The 23,374-nt window shown below is 42.0% G+C and overlaps 2 long non-coding RNA genes across 3 annotated transcripts; both read right to left on the reverse strand.

Annotated features, from left to right (window-relative positions):
- Positions 1-112: 112 nt before the first annotated feature.
- On the reverse strand, positions 113-2,661 carry LOC139052643 (uncharacterized). Its single transcript, XR_011510008.1, has 3 exons — positions 2,582-2,661; positions 371-445; positions 113-306 (listed from the first exon to the last, which is right to left on the reverse strand). It is a non-coding gene; the product is annotated as an uncharacterized lncRNA (long non-coding RNA).
- Positions 2,662-16,351: 13,690 nt separating this feature from the next.
- Positions 16,352-21,952, reverse strand: LOC139052632 (uncharacterized). 2 transcript variants are annotated; one of them, XR_011509998.1, is made up of 3 exons: positions 21,710-21,952; positions 19,685-19,812; positions 16,352-17,658 (listed from the first exon to the last, which is right to left on the reverse strand). It is a non-coding gene; the product is annotated as an uncharacterized lncRNA (long non-coding RNA). The 2 variants fall into 2 exon arrangements; XR_011510000.1 differs by lacking the exon at positions 21,710-21,952 and adding an exon at positions 20,736-20,837.
- Between the last annotated feature and the right edge of the window lie 1,422 nt (positions 21,953-23,374).

Genomic DNA, 23,374 nt, shown 5'->3' on the forward strand with positions numbered 1-23,374 from the left:
ACCAACACACCCGCAGTCAAGGTGGCTGTTCGAGGTGTGCTGGCTGCCTCAGTGTAAGAAAAAGAAATTGGGTAAATGTCGACACCAGTGCCACTGCTTCTTGCCTCTGACCTGCACATGCCTCTGCGGCATCTTTGTGCACAAGTGTGCTGGCGTGGTGAGGCGTAGGAGTCATCCGAGAGAAAGAGTATTGTTTACATGGAGAAGTGGCTGTTCACATTGCCTGTCACTTTCCCTCAAATGTTTCCTTCGCGACTAGGGTGACACACCCGCAGTCAAGGTGGCTGTTCGAGGTGTGCTGGCTGCCTAAATGAAATAAAAAGAAATTAGATGAATGTCGATACCAGTGCTATTGCTTATTGTCTCTTACCTGCATTTGCCTCCACGGCCTCTTGGTTTGTGGAGTCTGTATGAGGGAGCTGCTGTGGCTAGGCGTAGGCATTGTCTAAGCAAAAAGAAAAGGCCATTTAAATGAGGAATTATGGAAATAAATGCAGTTATGTCTGCTTCTTGCACTCTTCTTGTCTAAAAGTTTTCAAACATAGTGTCCAGAACACACCAGCACTTTGACTGCTTCTGCTTTTTACCTGCAGGTGTTGTTGCGAGATCCTTAGTATGGCTGCATGCAGCATTGTAACACTTGGTGGAGGCATTTGAAGTGGTAGCCAAAAATATAAAGAATCATCCTTGTCTGCACGAATGCTTTCAATTTCTAAATGCAGTGGTAACTATCACTATTGGTGCAAGGCCCCCTCACATCTATGCGGCAAGTGCCATAGCTCGAAACTGAATTGTTCCTTTAGTGTTTCACAAGGCATCTGATATGTCCACATTAGATGTGATGTGTTTGTTTTTATTTATCCCAGTGTGGAGAGAGCATCATTAAATGGCTGAAGTACTATAGCGCCAAACAGACGACACAAGAAGAAGAGACACGGACGAGCGCTGATGTCCGTGTCTCTTCTTCTTGTGTCGTCTGTTTGGCGCTATAGTACTTCAGTAATATGCACCAACTAGCCCAACAAAAAGTTCTGCTGAAATATCATTAAATGTTTTATTTTTGCGTGTCTTGTTTTTTTGGTTTATTCCTGAATTTATCATGATGACTCATGATTTATCAGTGACTTATGTAATGGCAATCAGCTTTTGTTTTGCAGAAAAACAATGCATTTCCTGGCCCATTGTTTGACATCCCCTCACTCGCATAATTTTGCAGAGTATTCTACCTATATTGACTTGCTTGACCTCCACTAAAGGGTCTTGCATTTTTAAATACGACTCTTTCCTTAAAACCATTCGACACTTCTCATAATTTCTGTACCTTGGGCTTCTGATACTCTGCATTCACTATTTTTGCTTGTTTCTGACTAGAAATATCTTCTTTAATTTAGAGCTTAAATTTTACTTTTGGAACACATGGAAAGGCTTGCCATTGCATATCTGCATAAAAGGGAAAGATGTTTCATTAAACGTTTGCAAAATCCCATTGAAGATTGATGAATGCAGCTTGCAGTGTGATATGACTGAATGAGCCATAAAAGTAACTCATCTTACTTGGTAAATGAAAGCCCATATTAGTGTGATGCACAAGATACGTTACACTAACGTGGTGGGTTCTCTTGCTTATACAGCAAAATAATCGGTGCGCGAGAAAAAAAAAATTATTTTTGCATAACCCTTGTACACACTGACTTAAGGAAAATGAGCTGGAGCTGTCCACATGATGTACTTATTTTACCTGCGAGTATGGTCAACAAAAATGTGTCCCAGCTGCTTAGTGGTATTCCAGATTATGTCAGTATTGCATATGTGCCTGTTGTCGAAAATAATTGAATTTTGAAAGTGCTCGCAGGGATCTGATGTGCATATCTGCAGTTTATGGATACATGTAAAAGACTCAGCATCAAGTGCAAGTGAACGGTCCCACAGGCCCGGAGTCGATCATGCAAATAGATTCGCTGCACAAATTTGTGACATGAAATGGCATGCAAGGAAGTGTTGAAGATATTCCACAGTTAATAAAACGCCTAAGCTATTAATATGTGGGTTGATGCACTCGTTATGCAAAACGGAGGTGAGGCGTGCAGACAGGAAACAAGAGTAGAGTATTTACAAGCAAACAACACGCGCGCCGCCCACTTCTCTACTCTTGTGTCCTGTCTGCACGCCTCACCTCTGTTTTGCATAATGAATCCTTACGAACTAGCTCAGCTTTCTGTCGTTCTAAGTCTCCATGCACTCTATTTCGTCCGCATTAGGCACTCGCCTCTTGATTACTTCGTGGCGCAGAAATACTCGTTCATCACGCTGTTTTTCTGCTGTGGCCTTTGTAGAAGCATGATTGTTCAAAGTGCAACAATTAAACAGATTCTTTGAGTTGCTTGTGGCTTCGCCAATACAATTCCGGTGCGCTGGTCCGCCTGTCCAGCAATTTCCTACTGAAGGGAAACCTGCAAATAAAAACAGCGCTCCGCATGCAGAAAAACGCTCTACTGTGACGCTTCTCGAACGATTGTGATGTACCACAAGAGCTGCCTACTCGCGTGATATTCTCAACAAGGAGATACATTCGTTTACTTACATGTGAAGGTATACGCCAGACCACTTCGGGGCTTCGGTGGCACATAAGGCACGAGTGTGTCATAGCGTCCGATGTCGACGCGCGATCGCATGTCAAACGAAACTACTACGCATCCAAAAAACAGATTCGAAACCGAAATTCGCGTCATCCTTTATTGCATGAATGCGTACATCGTGATTTACATAAGTCACGGACTTAGCGATCGCTTTCTGTAAACTTAATATTAACGTACCACCTTCATAAAGCCATCAGGTATGCGTTTTTAGGTGACAAAGCATAAGGTGACCTGTACTTGTTCTCAGCTCTTTCAATAGTAATTGCGCTGGCCACATTGACCAGTAGCAACAGGGCGGCGCCCTAGAGGTTCTCACTTTTCCGGCCCAGCTTTTCCTCTAGAGTTGTTCTACTAACTCTATGCGCTTCATTGCTTCGTCCGCTTCGTCTCCGCAACGAGAGCCGCCATCCCTTCGCGCCTGCCGTTTTGTCATAGTTTTGTTTTTCTACAAGTCCGCGCACGCAGCTCTTCGCTAGATGCACGGGTGCACGGCGTCGCATTGTGACCTGCGGCATTTTCTCGTGTTCGCGCAATCGGTGTGCGATATGTCGCATGTGAAATATTTGATAGAAGTGCCTCACGTCCAAGTCAAGCCGCCGTACGGGTGTATGGCTGTGTGCCCCGTTCTCGGAAGCCTCGACAGGTTTCCGGCATGCGGATTTCAGGTACGTGCAAATGCGTTTCGCCCTCCTATTGAGCTCCGGAGCAAAGCGCGCAATATTTCACATGAAAGATGCAGTGCCCGTCATCATGGTGTGAATTTCGACCGGCAAACGAGAACTGTGGCACTTAGAGCACACCGCGCTGCTAAGTCAGTGTGGAAATTGTTTTACGTTACCGTAATATGTTGCTGTCAGTCTAATCTGCGGCTTGTGGACAGCTAGCCCATTGACTTTTGCTTGTGGCTGCGATAGGTATGTAAATGGAAACGGTAATAATTTTCGAGAGCAGACAGTTGCTTCGCTTGATATTTGGTCGTGTTCATGGCGTTATGAAGGCTAGAAAACTGGCTTGAAAGCTGTTTACTTACCAGATGAGAATATGTATGTGTTGGAAGTAACAGAACAGGAAGAATCCAGCAGATAATGAGGCCAAGGAAAGCATACAGGAACATGTTTTAAGTTTTTATATGAAGTATAGAAATGATAAATTCTAGGTAAATGAAAGTGGATTAAAAGATATCCACCTGTGGGTGGGGAACGCACCGATAACCTTCACATTACGCATGTGATATACTAACCACTGTGGTACTATGGCCGTGTTCGTGCGTCGACAATCTGAGGGGCTATTGTGGATGGTTGAATGCTGCCTCGGTGGCACAGTGCTTAGTGCATCGCATGCCTAATGCAAAGGCTGTAGGTGCGTTCTGCCCCCATGGCTGGTTTTTCTTTGACCATTTTCATTTCCCTTTATTATTTCTCCATTTAAATAGAAAATTACAAATAAGTTTTCACGTGCCTTCCCTGGCATCTTCCAGTGGCGATTAAGAAAAAATTTGACCATCAGTATCCGTTCTTCTCGTTTGGAAGAACAGGAGCTTCATTTTAAATATAATGAATTCACCTTGTTCAGCATCTCAATGTGGTCTCGAATCTTATCACAGCATGTGTATTACTGAGTGAAATTTTTGTTAAGATGACGATATAGCATGGGACCTAATTAGTAGCCTTTGTGTACAGATATGTGACTAGTCTAATAAATAGGAGGATTTTAAGAAGCACTTCTAAGATGGTCTGATCATGTGTTAAAAAAACTAATCTAGCATGATTTCAGGCATAACTGTTGCCCCTGAAAAGTATTTGGATCATCTGCATTGGCATTGTTTTTAGAGAGCACCAATACTGCTTTGATTGAAGTAGCCTCGTGGAACATGAAGCATCGCTTCTTATTGAGTCAAGGAAATGTTATCTGCATATCCGAGGTACATGTGTCATATGCTCGAATGCTGTTTAAAGGCTGGTAATAAGAAAATTACTTCACTTGCCTTCCAGAGATTGCTTCAGTAGTCTATGCTACTCGATCATAACCAATTTACCAGAGTGAACTTTCATGACAGTTGGCTTTGCAATGTTTATGCAAAATACCACAATTGCCTACTAGACATGTGACTGCACTAAAACTTGGAATTACTGACCAGTAAGATTTATGGGACAGTAAAACTTAGTTTATTACTCCAGAACAAAATGCCAGTCACTTCGGTTATTTCTGCCAGAGAGTTTCTTACAGTAATTACTATAGGGAACTCTGGCGCTGCAGTCGTACCACCATGGGAATGATGCGAAGCACATGGATTTTTCTGATATTCGGGCTTTTGAATTCAGACGTTCTTGTGGCTTCGTATATTATACGCTATATAAATCTTACTATCGTATATTTCAGCGCAGTCTATACTCTTCGAAGTGCAGAAGACGCCGCCAACACGCACAATTGCTATTAATTGCAACGATTGAGCTTGTCCAAGTGGCCGAATCGAAACGCGCCAAGTGTCTCAAGGCACTGGTATGCCCCCGATAAATTCATCAGGGCGTTCCACTCAATTGTCGTTACATGCCTCCGTGGCTCAATGGTTTTGATATCAGACTTCTGTTCTAGAGTTCCTGTGTTTGAATCCTGTCGTCGGACGATTTTAATGTTTATTTATTTATTACACAGCATATTGTTGAAAATGACTAGTTTACAAAGTCACAAAGCCGTTTGAAGCCAAACAGACGAAGTTTAGGCAAATCCATGTACTTCCCACAATTTCCATGCTGGTACAACTGTTCTTGTTTGGTCTCCTGTAGACACTAACGTCAGAGTTCCCTCTAGTAATTATTGTATGAAACTCTATGATTTCTGCACCTCGCTCGTGTGGAAGCGACACGACACCTGCTGCGTAAACATACACTACCTTTCGACCAAGTGCAGGGAATGCTGTGAACTCGCCCTGTACAAAAGCTTGCACTAAGTAAAACAAATCACAACGTGCAGTTGCTGCCACGTTGAACTGGTGGAACAAGTAGTAAAATGCAGCACCTCCTGAACTAGTTCAGAAAGTGCAGGTTAATCAAGTGGAGATATATAGTAACAGAAGTTGAGTGCTTCGGCATTGCATTCACGAAATATACTTCATGATACCTTTCCATTTATTTCCTCAGTTATTAAGAATCCATTTTGCATTGTTGGACAAAACTACAGAATGCCAACATATTTTCTAGCATCCACTGGTAGCAAACATGTCAAAACTTGTTCTGGTTCCTGGATTGCCGCTTTACCTGTTAACCCCCAAGTTAATTTCGGAAAAATGTACAAAATTTTCCAAAATTTTTACCTACTCAATTTTTCGGTGTCATTCTCATTCTAAAAATATATTACTTCATTGGTCTCTGGTTAGAAATAACACAAAAATAAAAGCTGCTCTTGAGGGCAGCTTTCCCTCAATGCCGACTGTAACTCATCTTTGACAGTCAGAGCAGCATAACATCGGGCAGAAAGATTGCGACTCGTCATTGGCGATATTGGTACTACCTCCAGTCACTAGTACAGCTTGGGATCAAGGGTTAAAGGTTGCGACTTCGTTGCTGCCCAATTTTAATTCTGCAGTTGTTACACTTGGGTGTAGCGTGTGTATGTATGTACGTGTGCATGCATTAAAATGACTTCATGCTAGAGTAAAGCAACTGTAGCGCAGAGAGGCATTAGTCTTCTTTATATATTTGCTTTGTAACGATGCGCTAAATTTGTCTTTTGCAGTACAGACTTCGCGCTCTTTGGCCAAAGATGCCCTTGTGCTACTAAAACCTATCAATTAATTAGCTTTTTGCAGTAGCTGGTGCTTAATCCTTTTTGAGGATCGGTGTGCGAGTTTTAATTTGTTTTTCTTGAACTGTGCGATTCCCACTCACAGGACTGCATGTCATGTAAGGTGTTCCTTTTTCAATCAAGAATGTTGATGTTGTCTTCGCGAAACTTGATTTCTTGCCTCAAACGAGCTTGTACATGTACAAACTGACCAAGCTGATAATTCTACCACCTTATATATGAAATATCTTGCGGTTATGAAGCCTCATAATGAATGACACATAGTAGAAAATTTTTATGTATTAAAACAATTTAATGAAATTTTTCATGTTTCTCGCGTTCGTGTTCACTTCTCTACTCTCGTGTCCTGTCTGCATGCCTCACCTCTTTTCTTGCGTATTAAATATCGTATAAACTTAACCGTGCTTTTTTTACCACAACCGCAACCGCAAGCAACGTCCTTCATGTGGACCAAGAACTACTCTGCAGTGTCTCGAACACTTCCATGCGAAGCCCTCAACATTCTCGTCTCAGTGGAATTGCTGCTCATCTATCTGCGTGCCCATCACCAAGACGGCCAGTTGTAAAGCTCCTGTACCCGTTTAAGAAAGCTTAATCATTTTTTTATTTAGTTTTCATGGCTGGCTGTAGAATCCTAACATTTATGTTTCTAACATTTTTACCTGGCACAACGTGGTGCGATAACTTTAAATAAGTGTAATGTATTTAGGTGATGCTCACTCTAATGCCTACCGGCTTTTGTTAGTGTTTAAGAAATTTGAATGTCTGAAGAGGTAACAGCGTTTGAATTTGTCATCGTGGCTCATTTCAATGAGTTGCTAGGAAGCTCATTAAACCGTCTGATCAAGGAATCCAAGGAGAGATTCTTTAATGTAACAGTGAAAAATTTCCTTCATAACGCACCTAGTAAATTTTGGAGATATGTGAACCCTTCTAAAAAACTACACAAAGACGAGGATAAAAGGATTAACCAAGAACGTCCAGAAAATTTCAATTCCTTTTTTTTCTCCGTGTTCACCAATGATGATGGCACACTTCCGTACTTTCGTGACACCTCTGACCGCCCTTCAGCATCTGACCTTCTCATCAACGAGGCAGCTGTCCTGAACCTTCTTCTGCGCATTAACATTAAGAAATCCCCCGGCCCCGATGGCATCCCGAATGAGTTCCTGTATAGATATGCTCCATGGGTTGCTAAATATCTTACCATAGTCTTTCAATCTTCGCTCACCCAGGGAACATTTCCTACAGCCTGGAAGCAAGCTAAAATAATTCCAGTTCACAAAAGTGGGAGCACATCTGAGGTAGGAAACTACAGGCCTATTTCTCTTACGAGTACCTGCTCGGAGCTACTTGAGCATATAGTTTGTAAACATCTGTCAAATGACATGGAAGCTTACAAGTTATTATCACCAGCACAACATGGTTTTGGCAAGAGGTTGTCTACAATAACGCAGCTTGTTCAAACCATTCACGATCTTTCAAAAACTTTAAATTGCCGAGGACAGGTCGACCTAATTTTTTTTAGACTTTGCCAAAGCGTTCAACAAAGTATCACATCCTAAACGCCTTTTAAAAACGGATGAAATATTTAGAAATCCAAATATTACTAAGTGGCTTAATTCCTACCTTCAGCCTCGTGAGCAGTATGTTGAAATAAACAAAATTAAATCCATGCCCATACTAGTTTTGTCTGGAGTACCCCAAGGCAGTGTCCTGGGTCCCCTTTTATTTCTTATGTTTATTATTGATTTGCCTTCCAATATAACTGTTCCACTAAGGTTGTTTGCAGACGACTGCGTCATTTACCACAGGATCGGATCTTTAAGTGACCAGTTAGGACTTAACAACAATTTACAAAGAATATTAAAATGGTGTAATGAATGGCAAATGTCACTGAACACAGTAAAATCAGTTTGTATGACCATAACAAGAAAGAAGGTGCCTTTGCGGTACAAATACAGCATAGGTCCACAGGAACTGAAAAGAGTAACAGAATATAAATATCTAGGACTAATATTTACCCAAGATTTTAGATGGAATGCGCATATCAATCAGGTGTGTAGCAGAGCAAATAAAGTCTTATGGGGTCTCAGGCGAAGACTGTACAGCGCAACTCCAGAAGTGAAAAGCTTGGCATATAAGGTATTAGTAAGGCCAATTATTGAATACGCTAACATTGTATGGGACCCACACACTATAACCAACCGTCATAAATTGCACAGAGTTCAACGACTCCTCTCCAGATTCATATTTAAGAAGTATGAGCGCGTGCACTCTCCTACTGAACTATGCAGACGCGCAAACCTCTCCGCTTTAGAACTAAGGACTAAGTTTGACCGGCTGAAATTTTTCTACCTAATTGTTCATAACCAGGTTAAACGTAATTGCACTGATTTCTGTATAATTTCACCAGATCAACGCTCCAGACACAAGCACAGTTTATACATACACCCGCCAGTTACACGGAATGATATATTCAAGTATAGTTTCTTTCCAAGGGCGATCAAGGAATGGAACGAATTACCCAATCCACTTGTCACATGTTCCTCTGTCAGTGCTTTTACTGCTCGTTTAGAGAATCTTATTTTTCCGGATATGACTGCATCATAGCATTTGTTTCTGATGCGTATATTACGAGTGTTTTGTCTTTGATCACTGCATGTCACTTTTTTACAGATACTGCTATTGTATTGTTCTTTGTTCAACACGTACCGATATTTTGTATATTTGTCGTTGTATTTCTATCCACTCCTGTAATGGTCCATCCTTGGACTGACAGTATAAATAAACAAACAAACAACAAGACGCAAAACTAATCACACGCCAGTTTAGCATTTTTGTTTTCATGACTACAGTATACACGTTTCAAAAGATGGACAGTGGGGAAAAAGCCTCAAGAACATAATCATCCTACGATTGTCATGTCCTTACAGCTCTGCAATGGCTAATGCCTCATACATCTTGGGAGCACATTGGTCGGAATGCCTACAGGTATATTTGATGAGAGAATAGCTTGCACCCAGATTTGCCACACAGTTAGTGGCTGATGGCTTTTTTTGTCGTCTTCATGTTACTACTATGTATTCAATATTCATTTAGATGTAAAAGACACTACAGGCACTGAAGCATCAAATGGCACTAGCATTTCAGTGGACAAAGTGCCCAGCATGCCTGCCACAAAACATGTTCTAGAGGCTACCTTGCCTCTATAGGTAAATGGCCACCAGATGCTCTGTGTACAGTCTAATCGGTGTACTTGTCTGGAGTGCTTGAAAGATGTGCTACGGGCTGTACTGGCACTGTCTGAAGATAATGCATGGTTCTAGAAAGCCTGCAGCTGAGCACCTGCCACCATACTGAAGGAACTCTCCTAATTTATTTTGTTGATATGGTTGAAATTTAGGAGCTGCAATGAATAGTTGTGAATGTGGCAGTGCTGCCGAAGTAAAGCACAAATTACACAACTCGACTCACACAATGCACTCTGAAAGTTTTGCTACGTGGTATCTGTGTTTGCTGCCTGACCTTATGGCACCTTTACGAGCAATCGCAGGTGATTGCAGCTGCTGAGGCTTTATCAACTGGCGAGGTGAAAAAAAAATGCTGTGCCACCAGTTTGGCTGCACACTCCGAGATGCAAGCTATCTTGAACCAGGTGTTTGGTAGACAGTACCTGTGCAGCCAAAACATGGTGTTTGAGCCCTATAGGCAACTGCGTTCACAACTGCCCACAAGTGTTCTGTCACAACAGAAAGTTGAGAACAAGCAGCATTTTTACCGGTGTTGAAAACATTAGTGCAAGTCATTCTTTCACCAAGGCTGGTAATCATGCATATGTAACGAGAACAGGGCATTTGTGACAAACAAAGGGCCATGTGTCAAGTTTAATTAGATCAGTAAACTATGAGATGGAATTATAAAAAGAATACTTTTGTTCCTCAGTAGTCTCTTCGAAAGATGAGCATTTCCGGCAGTTTAGTTTTGACTGTTTATGCCTAGATTTGGTGTGCATATTGCAACTATAACTAACAGTCAGTGCTCTGTCCTGCCCAGTTTTTATGCTTTCTTTGTGATATTTGCAATATTTTGCAGTTCAACTGAGCGAAGTATATGTCTTTCCTATAACTAGTTCTCAAGTTCAACCTTCGTGCAGTGCTCACTACTTATAACTAGCCATGTTTTGTTCACATATGCTCTTGGATCATTGCGCGAAGTGGCATGGACACAGACCACAAGCAGACAAGACGAGCGCTAACTCTCAACTAGATATTTATTGAAACGAAGAATATATATATATATATATATATATATATATATATATATATATATATATATATATATATATATATATATAGGTGACTGCAAAAAACCGCAGCATAAGAACATGACAAGGTATGAAGACATCAGTTAAACACATACCAGGAAGTAGGGTAGTCACGAAAGGAAACAGCAAAAAGACTAGTTCAGATTAACACACGTGTTGTGAAGATACTGAAATTCGCATTCTAACAGACAGAGATGCATGGTTAACGTAAGTCCCTCCTAATCTTTTAATGTGGAATGCCTTGATTATTTCCCGTGCGGTTTGGCATTTGTGCTTCGAAAGAATTTTTGTGTCTTCAAACAAAGGTTTACATCCGCAATTGAAACAAAGTGACGCTAGATGTGAAGCATTAGGGTTGTAAAGTGAATGTTTGTGTTCTTTTAGTCTAATATTAGTGCACCTGCCGCTCTGTCCAATGTAAGTCTAGCCGCACTTGAGAGGAACCTGATAAACTATACCAGTGTTACAAGGCACAAGAAGGGACACATACCTAACGCCGCAATCATCTTTTCTGTTTTGCCACCCCTTTCAACTTTCCTATTTATCATAGGCACATGATAGACAACTTGCGGGGCCGAGGAAACTTTATCCACGTCATATCTATTGGCCACGTTCCATAAACCATGGGATAATCTATGTACATAGGGCACCACAGCAAACCTTTTTTTTCTGTTTTTCTTGTTTCTTAGCGGGGCCTTTTACCCATCTTGAAAGTTTTTCGCAGGTTAGTGATAATAAATGCACAGGATAACTAGCCTTCTCGAGCCTATCTATTTGTTATTAAAAACTGTTTCATATAGTGTGGACGTGACTAGTTTACTCAGCTCTTTAGTTTGCCATTACTAATCATGTCCACACAATATGAAACAATGTTTTTCACAACAAATAGATAGAGGCATTCCACGTTAAAAGATTAGGAAAGACTTGCGTTAGCCATGCATCTTTGTCTCTGTTAGAATGCGAATTTCAATATCTTCACAACACGTGTGTTAATCTGAAATAGTCTTTTTGCTGTTTCCTTTTTTGACTTCGTTACTTCCTGATATGTTTAACTGATGTCTTCATACCTTGTCATGTTCTTATGCTGCAGTTTTTTGCAATCACCTATATATATAAATATGTGCTCTTCGTTTCAATAAAAATTTTGTTGTGAGTTAGCGCTCATCCTGTCTGCTTCTAGTTTTTATCCGTGTCACTTCGCGCTACAATCCAAGATCATGTTACTGTACCAACTCGCCCAACTTTCTATCCTTGTGTTCACATAGACACACTCAGACTTGTTCTTTCTTATGTGACCTGTTATTTTTGTACGTTATAATAAGATGCAGTGCTTTTCAAATGAAAACATGTGATAGTTCGTAGTGAGGTTATTTAAAAAAACTGTTCCGCTTAAAATTTATTTGAGCAAACCTGTGCTAATATTCGGTGCTTATGTCTTTGTATTGGTATGGTTTTACTCCTTATCTTCCTTTTTGCTTTTAAAATGTGCAAACATTGTTATGTAACCATTTCTCTTTAATGAAATAATAAATGCTTTTCTTCTGACATTTCGTCACAAATTTTACAATGATTTTGTTGAATTAGGTAACCTTAGACTAGCTGATTGTTATTCTGGTAGCTTAACTTACAATGCCTGTGGGATATTCAATGCAAGCACATGGTGAAACTAAACTGAATTATTGGGTATAAGCAGGTCGCTGGCAGTAAGTGGAGCATGCATAAATTTCAGGAAATAGTGCATGCTTATATATTGAACAGCATGCACAGCTACACATGGTTTTTTTCGTAAATGCTCAAACATTCGATGTGGAAGCGCTTTGTTGCACTTTGTTCTTTAGCTTTCATTGCTGCCTTTTAAGTCATATCTGAAAGTACTAGTGGAAGCATCCCGTGGAGATAAATGACAACTTTGATGAATAGAGGTATAAAATGTGTGCTTAAAACGGCAAAAAACTACTTGACAGGCAAACGTATGCTTCTGTAGTACTGCACTTGTTACCGTCGCCAATCCATGCATTGCTTGCGCTTATAGCATTCAATATGAGCTACAACAACGAGCTGTGGTGTCTTTCCCTCCTGGTCGGGCTGGTGTTGCTGCGAAAATGTTTGACCAAGAAAAGTGGAGGTTTTTAATTATTTCTGAAATCCATGTAACATCATGCTTTTGGCTGTGTGCTGTTTCCATGGAGGGATAAGTACTGGTGCACCAAGGTGCGGGAGATCGTGTGTGCTTAGTGCAGCGCGCGTTGTTATTGCGCTCTGCATCCTGCCGGCAGTGTACTATCACTACAGAGGAAGATTACGAAAAGCATAGGGTGTTTGCATTGCTGCGATCTTGAAACTTAAATTTTTTGCCTGAAAGGGTCGCACGTTATGCTACCACATGACAGACCAGAGGCGCCATATGACGACGCCTCACAGATACTGGCTCATACTGAACAAGGTAGTACCATAGCTAAGGCTAGGCAGCATTCACAACAGCTAGTCTCTCCATTATCTACATGGCTGTAGTGCACGCTAAAATACTTGTAGGAATAACACCCTTTTGGAAGGGTGTTGTCCATGCTACACCCATGATGTAAGGGTGCTGTCTGTGTTACACCCCATATAGAAATGGTGTTGTTTGTTTTACGCCCATAGGCAAGGTGACGTCAAATTAACACCCCTTGCTTTGTGGGGTGTTAATTTGCACCCATTTGTCCGGGGTGTAGCAATACACCCAAAAAGGGCGCCACCCATGGGATGAGTCGTTTACACGCTTAAGGTGTTAAAATGTTTAGAGTGTACGAAACCTGCGTTAAGGGTGGGAGATAAACATGTACCTTCCGTTCTGCATTCTAGCACGAAGGAGCTAGCAGTAAATAAAAATCCAGATTATGACGAGTTCGTGTATTCATAAGGTCTTCCAAGACCAGTTACCATCCGTCCACCCGCGCCCGTCCCGTCTTGGTGTGTTCGTTGCCCCGACCTTTCGGCACTGCGTTTAGAAAGTCTGCTAGCAGGAAGTCGTACTCTCCCTCATGCACGCATTAGTGATGAATTCTGGTATTAATCGTCGTCACAGAAGTGGTTAGAGCACAGCACTTTTTCTTGAGCGCCTGAAATTCTCTCAATGCACAGCAGCCTCCCACTTAGCTGAAAGCTTCTTGTCTTGCAGGAAGTAATGGAACATCGGAACATCATCGCGGCCGCTGGTGTTCGTGCAACCATAGGCTGCGCCGAACGCCGGCATGATCGGCCCACCACTTCAATTTATGCTGCGCACGTCAACTACCACTCTACATACACACAAACAAAGGAATGCAGGGTTGAGCGAAGCAGATTATCACGGCACGCACGCAGAAACGAGCGCGGTCAGGCACGATCGGTGAGATTGCGATGGAACGGAACACCAGTGCTGACGTCACTACGCCCCGGTTTCCGGTATCCGCTCGCATCGACAGCGTGAGCAGCAGCGCGCGGCGCTCGGCCGGGGGGGGGAGGGGGCGGAGTGACAGCGCAATTTGAACTGATGATTACATCGCTCCTAAGTGAAAAATCCCCCCCAAAATTTTACCGGCGACAAGCGACAAGCACAAGTGCATGTCCTTGCCTTTTTAATGTACCGCGTACACTCTTGCGCTAGTCACTTCAGCATGCACACTAAACATTTTAACACCCTTAAGGGTGTAAATCAGTTTGTCGCCAGACGAACACCCTAAGGGTGCTGTTGTCTACACCCTACAGTTGGGGTGCCACTATAGCACCCTAAAGGAAGGGTGTCCAGCAAAATAAATTTATGGTGTAAGGGTGCTCGTCCAAATTAACACCCATCTGTGTGGGTGTTGGAAGGGTGTACACCCTTTTATTTCTAGCGTGTATGGAAGGCAGATTCGGCAGTACACGCCTTCAATTACTACTATGTACAGCGATCCTCGCGCAACTATTGCGTGTGCCAGAAGGTTCAAGTTCGGCTACCAAACGCACTGTCGAACAGCCGGCCTTGAAGCTTCGATGGGCATACACAGCACCTATACGTGTGGATCACATTACATATTAGTAATTCATGGTGTATATTGAAAAACCTGTCTTCGCTGCACAAATACAACCTAGCAAACTTGACACTTTTGAGCATGTATATCAACACCAAGGTTATCACGATTTCCATATCCAAATAACATGCAACACAGACTGGTAAGATATATGCTGCATTTTCAAGAAAACGCAAATATATTTATTGCATGCTGCAATACAGAGTACAACATATACATAAATCACATGAAATATAAACATGCACAATCACCAAACACATCGGTAAATACAAGAACATGTACATTCCCCACAAAGGTACCTAAAATATATGTATTGATCAAATCTGTTATTAGAGAAGAAACTATGTATAGCGGCACTGAAAGAGCCTGGGTTGATTCGCAGTGTTTTGGGCCATATAAAGGAATAAATTTTAGTATTAGGCTCCAGTGAACGAAAATTCAAGTTTTGATGCCTTAAAAAAAGGCATATTGCAAAGGTGAATTAGGGAAGCAATTGAAATGCAGAGCAAACGCACAAGAAAGGCACGTGTTATTTTGTACACTAATGTAATCGCAAAGCATTATGAAAAGTTTGGAAAGTCGATGTAAAGCATAACTGGCCAACATTTTTCAGACTGAAACAATACTTTCCAAGCATAGACATGCTTTAAGTGAGGTTTATGCCAGAAGCATTATTGCTAATTTTCTATTTCCAACAAGATTACTTGAGCACAAAAAATACGTAGAATTTTTTAGTGCCTCCATAGTTGGTCCTCTTTTGTGAAACGAGAGTTCTCTGGGCTAAAGGTGCTGTATAGCGGTTTTTCTAACTACAATACCAGTTTCTGTAAATTTTTGTTTTGTAACTCTAAGGCACTGGTACATATACAATATGTACTTTGAAAATAGGTTCTTTTCTTACTATAAATCAAAAGAGTGCATATTCCACATCTACTAGTGCCTGGGTGCAAAGTGCAGTAGGAGGCCTGATAAAAACAAACCACTGTTGATTAAACGATTTTGCTGAGCACAAAATGTGGACAGTGTTTTAAAATACATAGTAAATTTCTAAATTATTTGCACTTAGATGCAGCAATTCAAGATTAAGGCATGCTATAGCATGTGAGCATGCAAATTAGCAAATATGGTTTAATAAATTAGCCATACTCTGGTTACTAAAAGAACACAGGCATAGGCAGTCATGCAAAAGTTCAAGTTAAATATCACACTGTTAACATTTGCCAGCAAATGGTCGTATCAAACATTATAATTATGCTGAACAAGGGTAGTTTCTTGGGATAGTTTGCAATTAATGAGGTAAAATTACGTACAGCTTGAATGACAAGAACTGCGAGAGATGACAGACTGCGCTGACTTCCAACAATAATTATGTTGCCACGTCATGTGTATTTGTACAAAAGCGGGCATGCGCAGAATATGAGTCACAAGGGGTGTCTAACAGCAAGTGACTGTACTAAGAACATCGCCCTTTGAAAAAAAGAAACATTAGGATTTCTATCTGTTGAGATACAAGACTTCACTAGGAGTCAGCACGATAGAGGGGTCACTAACGCACACACTAACCAGTTTTATAGTGAAATCTGCTTCTATAGTTTCCCGGATGACCTGTGTCTCGCTAAAGCTTCCGTACCTTCAAAGAGGGGCACGCAGCCGCAGTCCCAGCAATGGATGCCGAAGTGGCCTTGAACAGTGTTATGGACGTTGTTACCGTGCTCTCCTAAATGATTGTTTAGGCGCCTGCCTTCTGTCCAACAAAGTCAAATGAGATATTGTAAAGCTTTGCCTCCTTAACAGTCTCAATAAATCTTGCTCACACGAGATGCAACATAGCGTGGCTGCACAGGCTGATTGCCTTTCTTGGGTTGGCTACCCTTTGGCCTTAATTTCAGGCATAGCAGAACAGCTTCTGAAGTGCACAAAACATGATGAGCGCGCTCGGTCAAGGAACCAGCCGGTTGAAAGACACAGGTTTGCAGTGCTACCGTATGTTCATGATGTCTCCCATAGGCTAAAAAAGATTAGGGAACCTACAGAAATCGCAGTCCTTTTCTGAGCCCCGGAAAAGCTGGCAAGGCTCTGTAAGTGTGTAAACGCGCCTGAATCACGTCAGAGTTGTTGCTCTGCCGGGCACAGAAAACGTTTTGCGATGTGTGCAACGAATGTGGTTTCCCAAATTCCCATTTTGAGGCAGTAAATATATTGGACAGATAGGCAGGCGCCTAAATGATCGTTTAAGAGAGCACTATAACAACGTCAATAACACTGTTCAAGGCCACTTGGGCATTCATTGCCGGGACTGCGGCTGCATGCCCCTCTTTAAGATAGGGAAGTTTCAGCGAGACACAGCTCACCCGGTAAATTATTGAAGCTGATTTCACCAGAAAACTGGGTAGTGTGTGCGTTAGTTGCCCCTCCATCACGCTGACCCCTAGTGAAATTTTGTATCTAAACAGATAGAAATTGTGATGTTTTTTTTTTCAAGTGACCATGTTCTTTTTACAATGACTTGCTGTTAGAACACCCCTTGCGACTTGCTTTCATTTTCTGCGCATGACCCCTCTGTGTATACACACACGATGTGGCAACGCAATAAAATATTGTTGAAAGTCAGTGGAGTGTGTCTCTCGCAGTCCTTGTCCTTCACGCTGTACGTCATTTTTTATACTGAACAGCCAATATTGATTCAATATTAGAAAAATATAGTACACATCTGAGCTGCAAAAATGCAAGTGATGCAGCAAATGGCCTTTAGCTTTCCAAAAGAAAAAGAAATGTTCACGGTTAACCACGAGGTGCAGGGACTCCATTCTCTGAGCATCTTCACCAAGAAATGCAGCGCATGGCATTGCTGGAATCTTGCATCCTGCATTAGCAAAATAAGAAGAGAATCATGAGAATTCAGCCCGTGCAATTACACACGTACTTTGCATAAAAATGATAATTAATGTGACTGGGCAGAATGCACCGCTCAGGCAACTGGGCAAGACAAGTGAAAGGTAGGAGAAGTTTCTATTTTGCAAATTAAAGAATTGCATGTTACTGTGAATGCTAAACCACTATGTCATTGTGAACACAAGGTACATACAGCAGCAAAAACATAAATTTACAGTAGCCTTTTCACCATAGAAAATAAGAGTGAATAAAGTTTAAAGACTACCAATGACATCTCTCAACAACAGACATTTGTCCAAGAGTGTGTATGTGACCTTAATACAACATTGACATTATGAAATCTGCAATATATCTGCATTACACTTTATAAGTACTGCAGGTGAGAAGCTTACGGGATATGGCACATTAAGAGTCAAATGCACAAGGCATTAAAAAATGACTGTTTTTACACAACATTATTACACTAGGAGACAAAGAGAACTGTTTTACAGAGTCTGCACACAAAATGAAAATGAGGGAATCCCCACTGGCATTCTCATTTGCCCTGAAATACATGCATCCAGCCCAACAATATCCAACTCTACAATGCAGTTTATTAGACACTTTCTGCATCCTAAAATTTATCGTGTATTTCTTATTTACTAATTTAGTAAGAATGGGCATTTGGGCATGCTTTCCTCGAAAATTTAGCGTGTGATCAACTATTTTTCTTAGAGCACGCCCCCTTCTTTCAATGGGTTAGCTTGGCAATGCACTGAAAAGTAGTATTCCCTTATTTAAACTTATGATCCTTCCTCATGCTCCCACTTCATGCTCTAAACTGTGATGCCACTCCGATGCAGTTTATGTTAATCTGTGACTATTTACATGGTCCTTCTTTCTGTAGCCTCTCAACTAGAGCCTGAAATTTCTTGTCTCCTAGAACAATCGTTTTTCTTGCCCAAAACATATTGCACGGTTACCCCTCATAGGGGTTGGGGGGGTGTACTGTATATGAGTATTCACATATTCAATGAACCTCAGAGACACAACCATTTCTCATCCTGTGTTGCTACTATCCGCATGAGTCACAATGGTTGTAAATTGGCTACCTGCCCTCTCTCGCTTAAAAGTACATTTTGCATGTGGAAAATAACCACAAGCCTCACATTTCATTTATTGAGTGCTCCTGTGCATGTTTTTTTTTCCGTCCTGTAATGGCTAAGTTCAACATGGTCAAGTTGTTTGAAAACTGTCTAGCCTCAACCAATACTTTGTGTAGTTTCAAAATTATGATACATTCATTTTTCAAAACTTGTCCCAAATTCAGCACGAGACATTTTCTTGATGCAAATGAGGTAAGGTTGTGCTCAGAGACTATGATAGGCCTGCTATATCCTGCAAAACTATGTGAAATGAAATATGCTTGCAATTTTCGTGAGCAGCTAGCTTAGTACAATTAGGCACATTACCCGCGGAAACGTTTTTTAACGCTCTCGAGAGGTCCTGGTTTCTTGTAATTTCTTCAAATCCCTTGCAGTCTAGATTGCAATCCGGTGCATTTTGATTTTGATATTGTATTCAAAATAAAAACAGCTGAAATTTTAAGGTTTTGATAATTATATGGGAATAAATTAAAGGTAGAAGAGTGTAATGCAATGAGCAAATAACAAGCTCATTGCAGAGAGTAAACAAATACTCCTTTCCTGCAAATAAATTGGTAGCAGGAAGGTCATACGAAATTAGCAGTGAATGCACAATAAAGAATATGATGCTACAATGCCCCGGCATTCTGTGAATATTCTTGCACAAAGAAAATCCTCATTATGAAAGACCATCAAGAAAATGCAAATGTATACTTTGGATCAGCAGTCATACCTGCAGTATGCACTGTACCATCGGCAATATTTACAACCACACACAACCACACATCATATCAAGCTTAGGCGGCCAAGGAGCCTGAGTTTTAAATTATAACTTGACTTATTATATTACACTACACAACTATATCTACTTACAATGTTGTCTTCTCAACCGCTTTCAAGAAGACATTAACCATCTGTCTGAAGGCGAACGCAAGTGGCTTGCTCTTGATGGGGGGCGCCAAGGCTGGGCATTGTGAAATTGCTGCTACCATCTGCATGACCTGCGAGAAACGACGCTCTAAGTACAAGATAAACAAATGCTATTAGAGCAAAAGACAAGATCATTGGCAATGAGCCTCGTTTTGGTTTGAATGAGAAAAGCCAAGAATATGGACTTTGTGCTGCTTACTGAAGAAGCAAGCCTCCTTCCAGATGTTGCAGTCATGCATTAAGATTGTCACACAGCTGCATGCTTGTATGCTGCTGTCGCCAGTACGCCAGTATGCTTTGAAGTTTATTATTTCAAGTTAAATTGATTATTGTGTTTTCTTGCCAATTCTTGGCCAACAGACCAGCAATGAAATAGCTACTTACACACATACTCCCTTTTGAGGAGAGAATTCACACACACACACACATGCACACACATGCTTCTACCTTCTACAATATGAGCAGCTTCCTGTGCTTGACACACATACATTTTTTTTATCCTGTTTCACTCCTACTGCTAAGGCATAAAAAATCCTTTGTGTTACCAACCCCAAACTCCTCAACCTACACCACCAGCTTAAACACTTTCTCGAGAGCCAGGACAAGCCTTCTAGCTTCCCCAGTGCTCCAAACTGTAGTTACGAATTTCAATAGGGCTATAGGCGACAGCTCTCGAAGGGCATGCAAATTACTCGGAGACCTAAAGCTTGTATATGATACCTCTAAAGCACAACACTTCAAATTTTCAAAATTCATTAAAGCTCCTGAAGACAATTGCTATATACGTAGAACGTCTCGAATAACCTGCCGCTAACAATTTCAGCGGTTGTCTGCATCAAAAGAAATGTGGGCTAATGGGAAATCCACGTCTTTAAAACACACTACCAGATTAAGAAATCATTTATTTATGCTCTGGATGTACCGTGCCTTTCACAATAAAAAACAAGGCTATTGATTTATCAGTGCATGGGAGGAAAAAGGACGAAGCGTATACTTGGCGCCTTCCCACTGGTCCTCCCGAGAAACGGCGCCTCATACAGCAGTTGTCCAGGGTGGCTTGAAACCAAACTCACCTTTCAGGCGGGAACATTCGCTGCACCAAATCGGAAGAGTTTTATTACGAGTAAAACTCTACCGGCCTCATGCAATACACACGCACGCACACAAAACGCACCCACACGCACACACAAGTATACGCACTCTCAAAGCGCAGACACAAAAGCGCGCACGCGCACATTGATGAACAGAAACAAGCACACATACATGCATGCAGGCAGACACGCTAACACGTGCACGCACACACAGCGACCCACAGACAACACACTCACAAAACACGTACGCACTAGCACGCGCAAACACGCCGGCCCATACAAACCGGCATGTACTGAACGCGCGCGCGCGCGCGCGCACACACACAAAGCGAGCTGAGCTGAGCGCACACACGCACACACAAATCAAGCCGAGCGCGAGCACGCGCACACGCACAGACAAAGCGAGCCGAAAAAATGCTGAAGGCGTCCGGCAACAGCAACAGCAGCACGCGACCGCATCAGGGAGAACCAATACCGCGCCGGTTCCTTCGAAAGGTGGCTAGGCCAGTCCTTTTTCTACGCGACGCAAAAGTGGTCGACCACATTTAACTGAAGTGCGAACGACCGTATTACAAGCCAACGCCTCCTTTATTTAATAAAGGAGGCGTTGTACAAGCAGCCGCGCTGAACGCACAAGAGAATCACATCAATGAACGTTCAAGCGCTGAGAAACAAAGCGTAACTATGCAGGCGCACCACGCCCGATGTTGATTTGACAAACATTAGTCACACGGGACGCGATCGAGGTAGTTAACTTGCCCTAGTAGGAGTGCAGCTGCTCTTGCTCTTACATTAGCGAATTATGAATTATGCTACGAGATCACAGTGAGATATTTCTAAAGCGAACAAAACAAATACCAAATAAACGGGCACTTGCCTGAAAGTTTCCATCATGCCAGTACTACCGACCGGGCACGTTGCAACTTCTCGTTTCAGCCTTCGTGGATCCATCTTCCAGTGCGTACGAACGCTTTGCTTTGAAGTGGGGCACGAGTAATACACAAAGCATGGGCCACATCTTTTTCTACCCCGCGCGCAAAACTAATCACACGTTTAAAATTACTTCGCACAGCGCGCGACGCGAACGCACGCGAAAACGAGCATGATGGCGCAGCTTCCGCCTTCCCGTCCTGCCACGCGCCGAAGTGATGGTACAGCGCCGTCACTTCCGGTCGCTTTTCATTGGGCATGGGGTGGCCGCGCAAATTGAACGTTTATTCTGACAGGTTTGCTTGCTCGCATGGCCGCCTGTTTGCTGCTGCTTCGTTGTGGTCTCTAACTAGAGCGGTGAGGCGGGTAGTTACTACTACGTTTCGTGCGGGGCATTTTATTTTGGTGTGGGGGGCGCAGTCTGTGCTGCATCACTGAGGGTACAGTACACAAATCGGGACCGTGAGCGAGACGATCGGCGCTTTCTGCTGGTGCGATTAGATTATTCGCTGCGTCCGAACGAAGCAACTTTGCGAGGTCACAGCGTAGTTTCAGCGATAAAGACGCTCGATAAAGACGCTCACATCTTGGTCGTGCGACAGCGACGCGTAAACATTCATGAGGAGACTGAAGACTGCGTTTGCAAGTGCGTATGCTCTGGATAAGAAATTACAGCTTTGACGACACCAGCCCTTAATATATAGGCTCAGCCTTACAAGCTGTATTTGAGGATGCACTTAGAAAGCAGATCAGTAGCTTAGTAAGCCTCTGAATGAATTAGGCAACGTACGTGGAAATTCGGCTTTGAGAACTTCCAACGTGATCTCGCCTCTATAAGTCTTCTTTATGGATTCACCATGCAAATTGTATGTTGATGCCATTGTACAGCAGAGGCTCGTCCAACAGCACGTCCCTGTTTGTTCAGCAATGTATCCAAACAGCTTCTTCCATTTCACCACTTTTTGTTGGGCTATTAAGGGCACCGAAATATTAGTGCAGAATTGCGCAAGTTGCTCTCGTGTTTTCGCTCTGCTACTGCAGTTTTTCTAGAAGTGTTTAATTGCATGTTAATATTCCTGTGAGCACGAAAAATAATGATAATGGAATTGTAAGTGAAAGGGCGTTCTTTTTCTGGATGATACATTTTTGGAGCGGCCGTCATGCCAGTAACACCAGAATCCTTGAAGACATATCGACAGTCACTTAGGAATGGGAAAACTTAATCGCTTCACGCATCTACACTTGCAATTGTCACGTGACCATGATACGTTAGTTCATACATTGTCACGTGTTCTTCACAATACTACCTTTATCTCCCGTAATCCACCGTGCTATAGTTTGTACGAACCTTAATGCAATTTATTCCACCCTTATTCACATTATTTCACATTATTTACCCATAATTGCTCATACTTAACGTTGTTATATTTACTACCTTCTGTATCACTACTGACGTCATACAAGACGGTGATGACTTCACATATTATTTATTTATTTATTATATACATTCAAGGCCTAGTAGGCACAACAGAAAGAAGTGGTGAAAATATGCAATAATTTCAATGCAGCGCAAAAATAGAAAATCAAACCATAAGATAATTTGAACGGTGAC

The sequence above is a fragment of the Dermacentor albipictus genome, unplaced genomic scaffold (assembly GCF_038994185.2).
Source record: "Dermacentor albipictus isolate Rhodes 1998 colony unplaced genomic scaffold, USDA_Dalb.pri_finalv2 scaffold_28, whole genome shotgun sequence".
NCBI classification, from domain to species: domain Eukaryota; kingdom Metazoa; phylum Arthropoda; class Arachnida; order Ixodida; family Ixodidae; genus Dermacentor; species Dermacentor albipictus.